This window comes from Ranitomeya variabilis, chromosome 2 (assembly GCF_051348905.1).
Source record: "Ranitomeya variabilis isolate aRanVar5 chromosome 2, aRanVar5.hap1, whole genome shotgun sequence".
Taxonomy (NCBI): Eukaryota; Metazoa; Chordata; class Amphibia; order Anura; family Dendrobatidae; genus Ranitomeya; species Ranitomeya variabilis.
In genome coordinates this window covers 87047946-87066765 of record NC_135233.1, presented here as the reverse complement: position 1 = coordinate 87066765, position 18820 = coordinate 87047946, and the positions used below count along the sequence as shown (strand labels likewise).

The 18820-nt window shown below is 43.9% G+C and overlaps 1 long non-coding RNA gene across 2 annotated transcripts; it reads left to right on the top strand.

The window, feature by feature from the left end:
• Positions 1–913: 913 nt before the first annotated feature.
• Positions 914–14056, top strand: LOC143804499 (uncharacterized). Of its 2 annotated transcripts, XR_013221036.1 has the most exons (4): positions 914–1382; positions 9621–10363; positions 10551–10616; positions 12780–14056. It is a non-coding gene; the product is annotated as an uncharacterized LOC143804499 (long non-coding RNA). The 2 variants fall into 2 exon arrangements; XR_013221035.1 differs by lacking the exon at positions 914–1382 and having other exon boundaries at positions 4821–10363.
• The last annotated feature ends 4764 nt before the right edge of the window (positions 14057–18820 follow it).

The window sequence follows — 18820 nt, the reverse complement described above, 5'->3', positions numbered from 1 at the left end:
GACAGGAGCCCGTCCAGTCTATATCTACAATAATATATGCCTGAAAGGAGTCTGTACAGTCTATATCTACAATAATATATACCTGACAGGAGCCCGTCCAGTCTATATCTACAATAATATATACCTGACAGGAGCCCGTACAGTCTATATCTACAATAATATATACCTGACAGGAGCCCGTCCAGTCTATATCTACAATAATATATGCCTGAAAGGAGTCTGTACAGTCTATATCTACAATAATATATACCTGACAGGAGCCCGTGCAGTCTGTATCTACAATAATATATACCTGACAGGAGCCCGTACAGTCTATATCTACAATAATATATACCTGACAGGAGCCCGTACAGTCTGTATCTACAATAATACATACCTGACAGGAGCCCGTGCAGTCTGTATCTACAATAATATATACCTGACAGGAGCCCGTACAGTCTGTATCTACAATAATATATACCTGACAGGAGCCCGTACAGTCTATATCTACAATAATATATACCTGACAGGAGCCTGTACAGTCTATATCTACAATAATATATACCTGACAGGAGCCCGTACAGTCTGTATCTACAATAATATATACCTGACAGGAGTCTGTACAGTCTGTATCTACAATAATATATACCTGACAGGAGCCCGTACAGTCTGTATCTACAATAATATATACGTGACAGGAGCCCGTACAGTCTATATCTACAATAATATATACCTGACAGGAGCCCGTACAGTCTGTATCTACAATAATATATACCTGACAGGAGCCCGTACAGTCTATATCTACAATAATATATACCTGACAGGAGCCCGTACAGTCTATATCTACAATAATATATACCAGGAAGGAGCCCATACACTCTAGCATCTTCAGTAATGAGCCGGCTAGAGTGTATGGGCTGCAGTCAGGACCTGGAAGGAGCCCATACACTCTAGGCTCAACCCAGCCCACACAGTGAGCGACCAGGAAGTGTGTTGTGTTGTGGGAGTGTCAGTGACATGTTTGTGAGCTGCAGCGCTGATTGGTTCATCAGGGCATCGAAGGCGGGGCATTTAGGAGCGCGCTCTGTTTCTGAGACAGGCCTGCTATGTGGTGGTAGGGTAGCGTCTAGATTGGAGTTGATTTCTTGAGGGGGAGGAGTGATTCCATGAAATCATGATGTCACCGGAAGGGGCGGGGCCTCCTTGAGTTTAATGACGAGCCGGCAGCAGGAGGCTGCGTTTTGGTGAGGCTGCTGCTGGAGAAGAGACGCGGGAAAATAGATGCTGCTGCACCATGGAGGTGTGAGGAGACTGAGGGCCTGCACTATGGACCCGTGTGAGGAGAGGACCGGGGGGCTGTGCCAGGGACCCGTGTGAGGAGAGGAGCTGCAGCGTGGAGCAGTGTGAGGAGAAGACTCTGGCTGCACCATGGAGCCTTGTAAAATGGAATGAGGACGCAGGAATCAGTGTGTGTGCTCTGAGGTTGTAATTTGCTGTGAGGGAGCATGGGGTATGTAAAGGGGCATCTAGGGGGCTGGTGTGAGGGGGTATGTAGAGGAACATTCAGGGGTCTGGTGTGATGGGTCATGTAGAGGGTCATCCAGGGGGCTGGTGTGAGGGGGGCATGTAGAGGGGGTATGGGGGCATCCAGGGGAATGTGTGTCTGGTATGACTGGGGGCATGGGGTATCCAGGGGGCTGTGTGGCTGGTGTGAAGGGGGCATGGGGTATGTAGATGGGCATCCAGGGGGCTTGTGTGAGGGGGCATGGGGTATGTAGAGGGGCATCTAGTGGGCTGGTGAGGGGGGCATGGGGCACCCAGGGTGCCTTGTGGCTGTTGTGAGGAGGGATAGGGTAAGTACAGGGGGCATCCAGGGTGCCTTGTGGCTGTTTTGAGGAGTGCCTTGTGGCTGTTGTGATGAGGCATGGGGTATGTAGAGGGGCATCTAGGGGGCTGGTGTGAGGGGGCGGGCATGTAGAGGGGGCATGGGGTATCCAGGGGGCTGTGTGGCTGGTGTGAGGGGGTATGTAGAGGGGCATCTAGGGTGCCTTGTGGCTGTTGTGAAGGGGCATGGGATATGTAGAGGGGCATCTAGGGGGCTGGTGTGAGGGGGGGCATCCAGGGTGCCTTGTGGCTGTTGTGAGGAGGCATGGGGTATGTAGAGGGGGCATCCAGGGTGCTGTGTGGATGGTGAGTGGGCATGGGGTATGTAGAGCGGCATCCTGGGGGCTGGTGTGAGGGGGGCATGGGGTATCCAGGGGGCGCTGTGGCTGGTGTGAGGGGGTATGTAGATGGGCATCGATGGGGTATGTAGAGGGGCATCCAGGGGGCTGGTGTGAGGGGGCATGGGGTATGTAGAGGGGCATCTAGGGGGGCCTTGTGGCTGTTGTGAGAGGGCACGGGGTATGTAGAGGGGCATCCGGGGGGGGCTGTGTTGCATAGTGTGAGGAGCTTCTGTGAGGGGGCATGGGGTATGTAGGGGGGCATGGGGCATCCAGGGGGCTGTGTTGCATAATGTAAGGGGGCATGGGGTATGTAGGTGATGGGGCATCCAGGGGGCCTTGTGACTGTTGTGAGGGGGCATGGGACATCCAGGGGGCTGTGTTGCATGGTGTGAGGGGGGCATCCAGTGTGCCAATCCGACCTGTGATGCCTATGTGGCGTCATGGCAGGATCGCGTTCCTGAAGATCGGGTGAAAGGGTTAGCTGAAAATTGGTGAAATATTACAATCCAGCCATGGCCGATGCTGCAATATCATCGGCCACGGCTGGAGACCCCGATATGCCCCCTCCACCGACTGACAGCGGCTATCCGCCGCCATCAGTCTTCTCTCCGCCCGCGCGCCCCCCCCCCCCGCTGTCCGATCCCACCCCCCATACTTACCGAGTGCGGGTGTCCATCCGTCTTCTCCATGGGCGCCGCCATCTTCCAAAATGGCGGGCACATGCGCAGTGCGCCCACCGAATCGGCCGGCAGATTCATTTCGGGTACATTTTGATCACTGTGATACAACCTATCACAGTGATCAAAATAAAAAAGATAGTAAATAACCTCCCCCCTTTATCACCCCCGTAGGTAAAATAAAGAAAATATATTTTTATTTTTCTACTAGGGTTAGAGTTAGGGTTGGGGTTAGAATTGGGCTCTGTGCACACGGTGTGGATTGGCCGCTGCGGATTCGTAGCAGTTTTCCATCACTTTTACAGTACCATGTAAACCTATGGAAAACCAAATCCGCTGTGTCCATGGTGTGGAAAATACCGCGTTGTATTTTCCGCAGCATGTCAATTCTTTGTGCGGATTCCGCAGCGTTTTACACCTGTTCCTCAATAGGAATCCCCAGGTGAAATCCGCACAGAAAACATTGTAAATCCGTGAGTAAAATGCAGCGCAGGCGCGTTTTGCCTGCGGATTTTTCAACAACTGCTGAAAGATCCGCAACGTGGGCATTTAGGGTTAGGATTGAAACTAGAGTTAGGGTTAGGCTTGTGGTTAGGGTAAGGGGTGTGTTGGGGTTAGGGGTGTGTTAGGATTAGGGGGTGTGTTGGGGTTAGGCTTGTGGTTAGGGTTACGTTTGGTATTAGGGTTAGGGGTGTGTTAGGTTTGGGATTAGGGTTACGGGTGTGTTGGGGTTAGTGTTGGGAGTTAGAATTGAAAAAAATTGCTTGCATGGGGCTGCATGTGCACGGTGGAGGGGGGTCTGCCTGTGGAGAATGGGGGTGATTTTGCTTGCATGGGGCTGCATGCTGGAGGGAGGGTGGCCTGGGGAGAATGGGGGTGATGTTGCTTTTTTATCAAAAATAAAATCCAGAAAATCGCATTGTATAAATTATCTACATTTCTTTACTTGGTGGCAAAACCCTTGTTGGCAAGCACAGCAGTCAGACTTTTTTTGTAGTTAATGATGAGGTTTGCGCACATGTCAGAAGGAATTTTGGTCCACTCCTCTTTGCAGATCATCTCTAAATCATTAAGATTTTGAGGCTGTTGCATGGCAACTCGGAGCTTCAACTCCCTCCATAAGTTTTCTATGGGATTAAAGGGCACCTATCACCCCATTTTTTGAAGATGAGCTAAAAATACCGTTAAATAGGGGCAGAGCTGGGCGTTACATTAGTGTCTTTGTGTGCCTTTATAACCTACCTAAGCTGCCGAAATACCTTTGTAAAGTCGCTGTTTTCTGCTGTCACTCAGGCTGGTCTGGTCCTATGGGCGTGGTGACAGCGCTGTTTCTCCCCCAGAACCTGCTCATCATTACGTTGGTGGCGTAGTGGTGTGCGCATGTCCAAAGCGAAAATCCACAGCCCAGGAGATTCAAAACAGCGCGGTCTTCGCTATTCGCCGTTTACCGGTGGGCGCGGCCATCTTTCCTGTGGCCGCGCGTGCGCAGATGGAGCGCTCTGCTGCCCGGGGCTTCAGGAAAATGGCCGCCGCGATCTCAATCTGCGCACGCGCGGAATCACGCGGCCATTTTCCTGAAGCCCCGGGCAGCAGAGCGCTCCATCTGCGCACGCGCGGCCACAGGAAAGATGGCCGCGCCCACCGGTAAACGGCGAATAGCAAAGACCGCGCTGTTTTGAATCTCCTGGGCAGTGGATCTTCGCTTTGGACATGCGCACACCACTACGCCACCAACGTAATGATGAGCAGGTTTCTGGGGGAGAAACAGCGCTGTCACCACGCCCATAGGACCAGACCAGCCTGAGTGACAGCAGAAAACAGCGACTTTACAAAGGTATTTCGGCAGCTTAGGTAGGTTATAAAGGCACACAGACACTAATGTAACGCCCAGCTCTGCCCCTATTTAACGTATTTTTAGCTCATCTTCAGAAAACGGGGTGACAGGTGCCCTTTAAGGTCTGGGGACTGGCTATGCCACTCTATGACCTTAATGTGCTTCTTTTTGAGCCATTCCTTTGTTACCTTGGCTGTATGTTTTGGGTCATTGTCTTGCTGGAAGACCCAGCCACAACCCATTTTTAACCCCTTCCCGACATGTGACGGTATAGTACGTCACATGTCGGGACCCCCGCTTTGATGTGCGCTCCGGCGGTGAGCGCACATCAAAGCCGGGACATGTCAGCTGTTTTGAACAGCTGACATGTGCCCGCAATAGGCGCGAGCAGAATCGCGATCTGCGCGCGCCTATTAACTAGTTAAATGCCGCTGTCAAACGCAGACAGCGGCATTTAACTACCGCATCCGGCCGTGCGGCCGGATATGAGCGCATCGCCGACCCCCGTCACATGATCGGGGGTCGGCGATGCTCCTCCATTGTAACCATAGAGGTCCTTGAGACCTCTATGGTTACTGATTGCCGGTGGCTGTGAGCGCCCCCCTGTGGTCGGCGCTCACAGCACACCTGCAAATCTGCTGTGTAGCAGCGATCTTATGATCACTGCTGCATAGCAGAGCCGATCGGGCTGTGCCTGCTTCTAGCCTCCCATGGAGGCTATAGAAGCATGGCAAAAGTAAAAAAAAAAAGTTTTTAAAAATGTGAAAAAAATTAAAAATATATAAAAGTTTAAATCACCCCCCTTTCGCCCTAATCAAAATAAATCAATTTAAAAAAACCCCAACCTACACATATTTGGTATCGCCGCGTTCAGAATCGCCCGATCTATCAATAAAAAAAAAGCATTAACCTGATCGCTAAATGGCGTAGCGAGAAAAAAATTCGAAACGCCAGATTTACGTTTTTTGGTCGCCACGACATTGCATTAAAATGCAATAACGGGCGATCAAAAGAACGTATCTGCACCAAAATGCTATCAGTAAAAACGCCAGCTCGGCACGCAAAAAATAAGCCCTCACCTGACCCCAGATCACGACAAAATGGAGACGCTACGAGTATCGGAAAATGGCGCAATTTTGTTTTGTTTTGTTTTTTGCAAAGTTTGGAATTTTTTTTCACCACTTAGGTGAAAAATAACCTAGTCATGTTAGGTGTCTATGAACTCGTAGTGACCTGGAGAATCATAATGGCAGGTCAGTTTTAGCATTTAGTGAACCTAGCAAAATAGGCAAGCAAAAAACAAGTGTGGGATTGCACTTTTTTTGCAATTTCACTGCACTTGGATTTTTTTTCCCGTTTTGTAGTACACGACATGCTAAAACCAATGATGTCGTTCAAAAGTACAACTCGTCCCGCAAAAAATAAGCCCTCACATGGCCAAATTGACGGAAAAATAAAAAAGTTATGGCTCTGGGAAGGAGGGGAGCGAAAAACGAAAACGGAAAAACGGAAAAAGCTCCGGGGGTGAAGGGGTTAATGTCCAGGCGGAGAGAAGGAGGTTGGTTGTCACTCAGGATTTTACTGTACATGGCTCCATCCATTCTCCCATTGATGCAGTGAAGTAGTCCTGTGCCCTTAGCAGAGAAACACAAGCAAAACATAATGTTTCCACCTGCATGCTTGACAGTGGGGATTGTGTTCTTTGGGTCATAGGCAGCATTTTTCTTCCTCCAAACACGGCAAGGTCAGTTAATGCCAAAGACCTCAATTTTTGTCTCATCTGACCACAGCACTTCCCCCAATCACTCACAGAATCATCCAGGTGTTCATTGGTAAACTTCAGATGGGCCTGCACATGTGCCTTCTTGAGCAGGGGACCTTGCAGGCACTGCAGGATTTTAAACCTTTATGGCGTAATGTGTTACCAATGGTTTTCTTGGTGACTGTGGTCCCAGCTGCCTAGAGATCATTAACATTTCCCCCCCCCCCATGTAATTTTAGGCTGATTTCTCACCTTCCTCATGATCAAGGATACCCCACGAGGTGAGATTTTGTTTGGTTCTCTAGATCGATATTGACTGACAGTCATTTTGTATTTCTTCCATTTTCTTACTATTGCACCAACAGTTGTCTCCTTTTCAGCGAGGGTCCTACTTATGATGTGATGAGCCCACATGGTCTGAAGTGCAAATTCCTTAATTGATGTAAAAAGACAAACATTAATATTGTCTTTTTACATCAATTAAGGACTTTGCACTTCAGACAATGTGGGGTCATCACAACAGAACCATTCCCCAATTAGAGGACAATAAAACATTGAGTCCTAATCTAGGAACTCTCCAATATTTATGGACACAACTGTATCACTTATCACTCTCCCATAATGACAGTTATGTGCGGTGTTGTGTATAAATATGTGATTCTTCAGAATTTGCTTTAGTCTATGCCTGATGAAGAGACCTGAGTAGTCTCGAAAGCTTGCAATTTGTTACCATTTTTTCAGTTAGCCATTAAAAGGTATCAACCACTGAGGACTCTCAATTCTAAATATTTTTCTAACTGGTCTGTAGTAGCCAGAACTCTTAATGGTTGGTAGGGGATCAAATACTTATTTCTCACTGCAAAATGCAAATACATTTATATAATTTACACAATGTGATTTTCTGGATTTTATTTTTGATAGTCTGTCTCTCAATGTTAAAATTAACCTACCCTTTAAATTACAGACTGTTCATGTCATTGTCACTAGGGAAACTTAAAAAAACAGCAAGGGATCAAATACTTATTTCCCCCACTGTATATCCTGGTATTAAGATGGTATTCAATGAGGTGTACAAAGATGAGCATGAGATTAAACTAAATTTGCCAATTTTTGGTGTTCTGTGATTCACTGTAGCACTGCGTTAAAGATGTTGGTGAACTTTTTTGCACTTTTTTACACATAAACATATTCTAGATACCTCGAACCCTGTGTTCCACCCATGAATGAGCATTTGCATATCAGGTCTCTGTACTATGTCAATATCCAGGATTACCTCAATACATTTTTCTGATACATTTAGGGACAATATGAGTAAAATAACTGTTTTCTTTATTGATTTTTTTATAAAGTGAATACACTTGAACCCTTTGTAATTTAAATTTTAACAAGTCTGAATTTTTTTTTAACATTTTTTTGCCATATATTTTTTTAAGCCATCTTCATTGCGGTCTGAAAACAGACAAATTGTAAGATTTTGCCTGCCTTTGCCCACCACTAAGGAGCACTATTTCTGGACTGCCCATGGACGTAAAATGCGTGGGCAGTCCATGCTTTATTCTGTAGTGACATTCTTAAGTGTCAATGCCGAGTGGACAACTGACTGCAGATTGTGAAGCCGCAAGGACAGGGAGCCGGATGTCAGACACAGCCAACTGCCCAAAGAGAAGGCAGACATGAATTTTTACTATTTTGCCTTCCTGATCACTGTGCACACAATTCGGAATGAGCACTGTGTACTGACAATGCTTCCTCCTCCAGATCCCAGTGATCATGTAGGGAGGGACCAGGAGCTGCTGGGTCCTAGTGCGCCCAGTCAACTCTGCTAAGTAGCCCCTGTAAATGGAATTAATATACTAGTTCTTTGGTACCAGTGTAATCAGAAATAAAAATAACGTATTTACATGTTCAAATCCCCCAGAGGTCATGAAGACATTATGGGAATCATAATGTGAAAAAAAGAAATAAATAAAAAGAGTAGAAAAGGAAAATATAATGAATGAATAAAAACACTCTGTCCAAATGGCTACTTATAGCCCCGAAACTGTTGTAAAAAAGTATGTCCTATAAATAAAAATAATTTCTACTTAACGCAGAACACAATTTTAATTTTTTTTGTAGCAGTCTTTTGTGGTCATAAAAAAAAAACGCTAAAAAACTGTGAAAAATAGACATTCCATTTTTCTTCCTTAAATTTTTAATTAATTAGCAAAATAAAAGGAATATAAAAAATGTAAAAAAAAATTAGGCCTCAGATATTGGAAAAAAAAGAGGCAAAAAGTTATTTGAATATCGAAAAGAGAACTTTTTTTAGATTCATTAAAAGCACAGATATTATAGCGATAACACCTGAAAATGTACTTGGTCGAGAATTGGTTGAGAATGGTCCTGATCTAGTTAATAAACAGTATACAGTAAGCTCATAAGCGCCCTCTAGTGATGGATACATATAATTTTCTAATGTAACTCTATGGACAAAATTCATCATGTCTTTTATATAAAAAAAAAACTAGTGTGGTATCTACAAGTTGTAAGGTTTTGAACCTATATATGTTTGAGCAAAAATGTGACTTTTTTGTGATATTTTTAGGTCAGCGCTAACACTTTTCTTAAAGTGAGCAGTATTTATTGCAATGGGGCATGGCCAGGTGCAGCCCGACAGCATCACTATAGCAAAAATGGACTACATTTCACAGCATGAGTTAATTTCAAACTGTGTTGATCTACAGCCCCAAAAGATGTGCAAAATGTATTAAGAGGCTGGCAGCTCTTGAAATTAGTGTATGTTACTCTAGCAGACGTTTTTTCACACCTGTTATAAGAAAAGCCAGCCTTAATGAATCGGCTTATGTATCTACTTCTCCTTCCCAATACCTGACCTGGCTTGTCTTGCTATCCCAAGCCAAGCTGTGGCGCCATTGCTTATATCACCTTCCATGCATTTGTTTTAAACTAATTTCAATAAAGTTTATATTTTTTGTATGATATTTTGTCAGACCGTGTATCATCTTTTTAAAGTTGCCATTATGTATTCGATGATAGGTCTTTATGTCCTTTTTGACTAGTGGTACAGACTTCTGAAATATTGATTACCATGCTAGTTGGCTATATAAATTGTTATCTAATCTTTGCTGTGTTTTGCACAGATCTTTTTATAGGCATGGACTTCAAGGCTAGGGAGATAGCCTGGCGTTCACAGTTTGATCAAGTGTTTGGAGGTGATCTTTCCATCTCCCAGCATACCAATGATCGTAGATGGGATGACCAAGTGACATTAGTACAAAATTTGGTAGTAAAACGGACTAAGCTGTGGTGGAATTGTACCTTCTTGGACAACTATTTAGCTAGGAAAATGATACCGAGAGGACTACGGGTCCGAGTAATACCCACATTTCCTGTAGAAGACATGGCTCTTGTGGCTGGTTGGGAGGAGGCGTGCAATAATTGTTCTTGTCAATTAATGAAATTACTGAGTGATTACAACAAGGGAGTGATTGCCCAGTTAGATGTATCCATAAAAACAGCTGAGGATGAATTGAAATCCTATGGGACTATGGAGCAGTTGGATATGGCTAATAAACAGATCGATAAAATACTGGAGACTGTTGTTAAAAAAATCCAGGATACTCAATCCACTAAAATTAACCGTGATCGTCAAGACTATGAGGGCAAGAGAGTCTATCTATGGAGGAAAGGCAGACAGTTGGATGGCCAGATTAGACGTACACCATCTCAAACTTCAATTTCATCTGCCAGTGATATATCTGATCGATCAGTTTCCTCAATAACCACGAGGTCAAGGATGACCACACGGAACCAGAGAGATTTTGTATTCCATCCTTATAGACGTGACGATCATTCCGCTGAGCCCAGAAAATACAACAATAAGGTAATCAACCTCAGTACACATAGCTTTACTGATACTGACCTCAGATTATTAGAAAAGGATCTTTCCTTCTCACCTGCAGCACCATTTGATGTGTTTGAGGCTGTCAAGGACCTTCACCTGTTCACCAGATCATTGGTTTTTAAGAAATATTTCTTTAATGGTAATCTGGCTGCATTATTTCCTACAGAGGAAGAACAGATAGCCCTACGCACATTGGAGGAATTGGCTGCTGAACATGACACCCCTGAAGGAGGTATGATCCCTGCCTCAATTCGCCCTAAATCTAAAAAATTTCCTCCTCTCTCTACCTGTCCAAGTGTGGATTTGTTTGTACAATTAGTGACTAAAGAATTCCTTGAGATTCCCAGATGTATCTACAGGGATAATTTGACGAGAGAGGAGAGGGAGCGTCTTTGTGTCCTGCAGAACCTTGGGGATGTAGTATTTAAACCAGCGGACAAGGGGGGAAACGTAGTTGTTTGGCCGAACATAATGTATGAAAAGGAGGCCTATCGTCAACTCAACAACCGTGCATGTTAAAAGAAACTTACGTTTAACCCCTTGTCCGCATTTTCACAACAACTTACTGATATTATTAGAAATGCGAGGGATATGGGTACAATTACCAGTGAATTGGCATCAGCATTGGTTGTGTGTGAGCCCACTGTCCCCACATTCTATCTTCTCCCCAAGGTTCACAAGGACATGAAGACGCCCCCTGGTCGTCCTATAATTTCTGGCAGAGGTAATTACCTGGAGAAGGTTAACCAATGGATCGTCTCCAAACTACAGCCATTGGTAGAGAGCTTACCCTCATATCTTAAAGATACTGGAGAGTTTCTGAGGCGTATGGACGGTGTACATCTTGAGGAAGGGGAATTGTTAGTAACGGCTGATGTCGAATCGCTTTATACTAGCATTCGGCATCAGGACGGTCTTCGAGCAATAGAATTTTTTTCTGGGTACATCTAATTTTTCGGCAGAAATTAAGTTTGATTTATGTATTGTTGGAATTTTCCCTGACTCACAATTTTTTTGTTTTTAAGGGGTCCTTCTTCCTACAGCTCCAGGGAACAGCTATGGGGGCTCCCTTTGCCCCTGCATATGCTAACCTGTTCCTGGGGCTGTGGGAGAGGGACCTCCCCCTGCTAGATCGCCCTGAGTCAATGTGCCGCGTCCTGTTATGGACGCGGTACATTGACGATATCTTGATGATCTGGCAGGGGTCTTCTGAGAATCTACTGGACTTCATGACATCCTTGAATAACAATGAACGCAATATTGTATTGACATACAAATTTGATGTTAATACCATTGAATTCTTGGATGTTACTTTGAAACGTGATGTCCGTGGGTGTCTACAGACTGTCATTTACAGGAAGCCTACTTCCACTAATCTTCTGTTGCACGCCTCCTCCTCACACCCTGGCCATGTTATTCAGGCTATCCCTACAGGTCAGTTTCTCCGCCTGCGCAGATTATGTTCTACAGAAGCTGATTTTTTTTCTGCCAGGCTGTTGATTTAAAGAATAGACTATTAGCCCGTGGCCACAACAATCGGAGCATTAAAAGAGCCTTTAATAGAGCGAGATATACTTCAAGGGAATCGTTTTATATGAGAATAAGGATAACCAAGCACATGATATTGTCCGGTATGTCACTAAGTATCATTCCCAATGATGAAGAGGATCCTCCAAAAATCATGGCATGTCTTAAGAGCAGACCCCGTTATTGCCCGATACTTACCTGAGAGGGCTGGCGTTGCAGTTAGACGGTCTAGGAACCTCAGGGACATATTGGTTCATAGCCATTACACTGGTGAGAGGGTGGGCACATTTTTGGACTCTATGGCGGTTCGTGTGGGTTGTTCCCCTTGTGGCCGCTGCATTGCATGCCCAAACATTGAGAGAGTCGGGGTTTTTTGTAACTCTTGACGGCTCACGTGAATTTAAAATCAAGAAAAAGATCACATGTTCTAGTAAGAATGTTATTTACATGGTAACATGTCCGTGTGAAAAAATGTATGTTGGAATGACTACTCGCCAACTTAAAACACGTATACAGGAACATGTTCTGGGCATCGATGCAGCGGCCACTGTTAACGATATTACCACTCTAAAGACGTTGCCATGCCATTTCAAGAGGTTCCATAACTGTGATGCCAGCCTTCTTAGGGCAAGGGGGATTGACATGCTGGAGGTGGGGATTCGTGGAGGGGGCACCTTTCAGCGGTTGGCCCGTGTTGAGTCCAGGTGGATCTGGACTCTCAACACGGTCCAACCTGCGGGTCTTAACGATAATATCAGTTATGCCCCCTTCCTATGATCATGGGTTGTTGCTGTGGTGTGGTGCCACGTTGTGGTCGTTGTTTTATTGTTTTTTATTTCTTTTTTAACTCGTGTTGTTGTTGTTCTAGTGTATGCTGACCCCGTGAAGTTTTAAGTTCTGCTCCTAACCCTTGGATCAAGTCTCTTTACAATACCATCAACCGTCACCACGAATTTGGACGCCCCTATTATGAGGATCATCATGGACTACCATTTCTTTATTGAGTTTATGTTCTGTTATTGTATAGCTGCACATGTTGCTTAAAGGATATTGGTAGTCACCTACCCATTTGTGTGGGTGGGGGGTTGGCAGCCAATCAGTATGGCTGTGTGTGTCTTATATCCTGTAACATGCTTTTGTCTCACATAAGTATGCCTGTCAGTTATGGGTTTATGGGAATTGAGCAATGCAGATTTTGTGCACCGTCGCTGCATGTTGGTGTGTGATGTTCGTCATTTTTCATTGGCAGAGCTGTAATTTGGTGCACTGTATTATGACGGACTTCCATAGTTCTGCTGTAGTATACGCGCTATGTTGCAATGACTATATGTATGGATCTACTCCTGATGCATTTGTATAAAGTTAGTTGTATATGTACTTTTGATGGTCTAATTAGATATACACAGTTATACCAATATTGAAGCGGCTTGCTTACTTTGTATATGTGCACCTTCTGCGCAGCTGTCTGGTGCTCTTGCGCCTGCGCACGTCCGTGGTTGTGGTTGGGCGCTTTTGATCACATGGGGCCCCTATGCTCTTCAGCGTCCTTCTGCTTCTTTTGGAGTGTGCCGGCGTTATGGTTGCCATGACGCTGTGCGAGTATTTCCGGGTTACGGCAGCTTGTACTTCCGGGGTCTCTCCTTTTTATACTCTGTGTTTAGTCATTATGCATGCTCCCTGACGAAGGTTTAACACCGGGATCCCCAGTCCACTCTGCGGTGGGTACTAATCTGCGGCGGTTTTCCTTTTTCATGTTGCAGACCGTTAGTCTTATACCCAATGTGGATTTCTATATAATGCACTGTCAAGTCATTAACAGTCATATGACTACGGCCTGTGGTAATTCTTTCTGATTACTGCCAGCAGCTTGGTTTCCCATCTTAAATGGATTATTCCATATACAGCCATATTTACTTTGTTTTGCTTATTTTTTAGGTTAATTTACAAATATTATATTGATTTTTTCTGGAGTTTGCTCGTATATGTATGAGCACTTGATTATGATATTTTTGTGGACTGGTATGCCCGTGCACGCGCCCCCTGTTCATTACTGCAGCGTCCACCGCTGTGGCGCCATTGCTTATATCACCTTCCATGCATTTGTTTTAAACTAATTTCAATAAAGTTTATATTTTTTGTATGATATTTTGTCAGACCGTGTATCATCTTTTTAAAGTTGCCACTATCCCAACAAGAAGGCCATCCACTGCAAACCCGCTCTATCAGCCAGCAGCTACTCTGTGGACACAACCAGAGCCATGTTCCCATATAGGGGTGAAATGGCGAAAACGAAAGCGTTCTCTGGAATTTGTTCATTGGAGTAACTGGTGTCAAGACTGTTCATGGAAGAGTTTCAAGTATCGGAGGACAGTCCCATAATATAGCTTTGTATCTAAAAAAATATATGCAAACATATTCCTCAAAGACTACTAAACTGTGTTCAATATGTGGAAATTTGCTCTAAGGTTCACACAGACTACTGAGCCACTTTTTCTACTTCAACGAAAAACCATGGGTGTGTTATGATCTGGTGACCTTGGAGCTGCATGAAACTTTCTCAGGAGAAGTGGAATCTGTACTGACCGCAAACCCTAAACTTAACACCGCAACTAGAAGTAGCCGTGGGGTGTGCCTAACAAACCTAGACACCTCGACACAGCCGGAGAACTACATACCCCTATAGATGGGAATACTGGCTTGCCTCAGAGCAGACCCCCAAAGGATAGGCAGCCCCCCACAAATATTGACTGTGAGTAGGAGAGAAAAGACACACACACAGGCAGAAAACAGATTTCAGCAAAAGAGGCCACTCTAACTAAACAGGGAAAGATAGAACAGAATACTAAGCGGTCAGTATTAAAACACTTAAAAAAAAACCACAGCAGAAAATACAAAAGTTCCACAAACTAAAGTCATGGAATGTACATCTGCACTCCTGAGAATCCAACAAGACTGTGAAAACTGACACAATCAAAGCTGGACAAAAAAACAATGAATAGTATTGAATCATTAAGCACACAGAATGTGTGCACAAAAGAAACCAGACACTTATCTTGCAGATTTGGCAGTAAGGCAATGTTCACACGATCCTTTTTTTGATCCTTTTTTTTCAGGTCCTGATTTGGAAAACCCGCAGTGCAAAACTGCACTGCTGATTTTCCTGCAGTTTCTTCTGCAGATTCCTCTGCGGGTTTTCAACAGCACTTTCCTATTGGTGCCTGTTAAAAACAGGAGCTGAATCCGCAGAAAGAAGTGACATGGTACTTCTTTTTTTCTGCAGGCAAATCCTCGCGGATTTGCCTGAGAAAAAAAGGATAGTGGGCACAGCGGTTTTTGTTTTCCATAGAGTAACATTGGACTGTACCCTGCATGGAAAAAGGACCTGAAAAAAAAAAAGGATCAAAAAAAGGATCATGTGAACATAGCCTAAGGCAGAAGGAACCAGGCAAGGACTAATGAATCCTGCAAGCCTAAATACCCCAGTCAGAACCGCAATCAGTAGATTCACCTGACCATGGCTGCAAACCAGGGACCACTGCATTACCATCTGCAGCCACCAGAGGGAGCCAAAAAGCAGAGTTCACAACAGGGTGCTTGAAAAATGTGTGGTACCAACAAGAAAGTTGCTGTTTTTCTCTTCTACACGCAAATGCATTTTGCTTAGTTGTTCCGTGGACCAAGTTGGACTCCGACTACTGCCTTGATTCACTAAGACTGGAGTTTTGTCTGTCCTGCCCGAGCTCAGCCAACTTCTCAGAAAGTTGATGGAGCTGGCATCAAAATGTAAAAAGTTGCAATTTTTCACAACTTTGAGTTGCTCAACAATATTGCAATATTAAAATGTTTTGCTTTCTTATTGTACAATTAATAGCATCACAATGGCTTCAGATACAGTTCCATAAAACAGAAACCACTGCTGGCGCATTTTAAGTCAATTATGGCCCTAAGTCGTAGCATTTGGATACTGGTGCTTTTTTCTTCTCCTATTTATACCAAGTGCGCTTAGTCTTATGCCAGAATTCTGGTGGAAACCGTTTGATGAATCGACCCTTATTTGTACACCATGTTCTCACTGTATCAGCAGAAAGGGTAAAAGAGGTTCTATAACTTCCCTAAACTTGAACTCTGGATCTTGAAATTTGCTTAAAGTAGACAGGATAGTTATACAGCTGCAGAATTATGTGCTACCTTTCTGATGTAACCAGCTTTACATGCTGCAGCCCTGTTGAGTATCTAGAGCCTTTGAGTTGCGGTTCATTATAAATTAACCATGCACTTACTGTGGCTGGGACCCCATCCAACTGACGCGCCCCATGATTGGACACCAAGATGCCGCTTACGCCACACTTCACAGCTTCTATTGCATCCTCCGCTTAAAGGAAAGATACAATCAGTACTGTTACATATACAGCCATAGAAATCCATCATTTAATAGTCTCCCGTGTTGCTTCCATTGTTCCTTCTTTTCTTTCAAAGGTCATAACTTTTTAAATTTTTCCATCCACAAAGCCATATAGGTTACATGAGAGCTTTGTACGTGAGAAATATATTTATATGTTTCTCGCGAGACAAGTTTTAGTTCTAAATGACACCATTCATATATTGTACTAACAAAGAAGAAAAAGTATGGTGAAAGGATGAAAAAAAAAATTGCAATTCCACTATAAATTTTTGGGTCTTATTTTTACGGTGTTTGTTGTGCAGTAAAAATTACCTTGTGATGTGAGTCTGGTCAGTATGATGCCAAATGTATGAAGATTTTTTTATTTGACAACTTTCAAATGTTTTGGGGGTTGGGGTACACATGATTTTGACAGCTTTTTGTTACCCATTTTGGAGGTAAGGTGAGTGAAAAACAGCAATGTAGGAGTTTTAAATTTTTTTTTTTTCATTCTGTTTTTACAGTATTGGTTAAACAGTTTTATAGTTTGACTTTTATGAATTATTTTACTTTAAAAATATGCTTTTTATTTTTTAATGGAAAAAGGGAGGTTAGTATTTTTGTTATTTTTTAAATATCTTTTTAGCTTTTATTACATTTTTTTTTCTTCCCCTAACGAACTTGAATGTGTTATTAGTAATATAGCATTGCAATAGTTTGTCAATTTATTATTCTCCTATGAGTACAAAAATACTCACATTAGAATCTAAGAGTATCATATCCACATATCCGCTTCACTGGATCTATATATATATATAATCGTCTAAGGGGCACTTCCGTCTGTTTGTCTGTCTGTTTGCCTGTCTGTCATGGAAATCCCACGTTGCTGATTGGTCGTTGGTCGCGGCCAGCAGATCTAATGTTAAAAATAATTTTAAAAAAAATCATTATATACTCACCTTCCGGCGCCTTTCCCGCTCCTCGCGATGCTCCGGGCCATGCATTGCGGTCTCGCGAGATGATGACGTAGCAGTTTCGTGAGACTGCTACGTCATCATCTCGCGAGACCGCAATGATTTCTTGGGACCGAGGAGCATTACTAAAGGCCACGCCTGGATCCGGGGGCCGACGGAAGGTGAGTATATAACTATTTTTTTTTTTTTTTTTTTTATTTAACAGGGATATGGTGCCCACATTGCTATATACTAAAAGGGCTGTGTTATATACTGTGTGGGCTGTGTTATATACTACATGGGCTATGTTATATACTGCGTGAGCTGTGTTATATACCGCGTCTCTGTGCTATATATTACGTGGCTGGGCAATATACTGCGTGAGCTGGGCAATATAGTGCGTGAGCTGTGCTATATACTACGTGAGCTGTGCTATATACTATGTAGCTGTGCAAAATATTACGTGGCTGGGCAATATACTACGTGGCTGTGTTATATACTACGTGAGCTGTGCTATATACTACGTGAGCTGTGCTATATACTACGTGTGCTGTGCAATATACTACGTAGCTGTGCAATATACATGGCTGGGCAATATACTGCGTGGCTGTGCTATATACTACGTGGCTGTGCTATATACTACGTGGCTGTGCTATATACTATGTGGCTGTGTTATATACTATGTGGCCTGTGTTATATACTACATGGGCTGTATTATATACTACGTGGGCTGTACTATATACTACATGGGCTGTGTTATACACTGCATGGGCTGTGCTATATACTACGTGGGCTGTGCTATATACTACGTGGGCTGTTATACACTGCATGGGCTGTGTTATACACTGCGTGGGCTGTTATACACTGCGTGGGCTGTGCTATATACTGCATGGGCTGTGCTATACACTGGGCTGTGCTATATACTGCGTGGGCTGTGCTATATACTGCGTGGGCTGTGCTATATACTGCGTGGGCTGTGCTATATACTACGTGGCCTGTTCTATATGCTATGTGGCTGTTCTATATGCTACGTGGCTGTGCTATATGCTACTTGGCTGTGGTATATTTCTCTGCTGTATATTTATCTCCTGTCGTGAACAATCAGCGACAGGCGCAGTCCGTCCGCGAATTGGCGCGGAATTTGAACCACGCTTCACTATTTGGTCGCTCCCGGACGGCCGAATCCTGTGTATAAGTTGCATTATTCTGAAAACTTCATAAATAAACTACATACATATTCTAGAATAACTGATGCATTAGAAACGGGCCACCATCTAGTGTATAATAAGGCCTTAATCTTAAGGAATATCATATTCTGGAAGTTTTCTGTCTCTCCATTGCTATGCTATGTGCTGTGCATCTGTCTTGAAACATCTTAGTAAGCTGGATACATACTTGTTGTTTATTGATTGGACCACTTTAGGTTAAAGAGGTTATCTGGGACTAAAGTTCTTAGCACAATAGGAAAATAAAACCTTTCGGCAGGTAGTTGCTAGCTACCTGCCTATTCTGCCCTGCGGAGATCTTTCATAGCTCAGGTGGCAATTCTCCTGCTTCCTTTGACCTCACATCAAC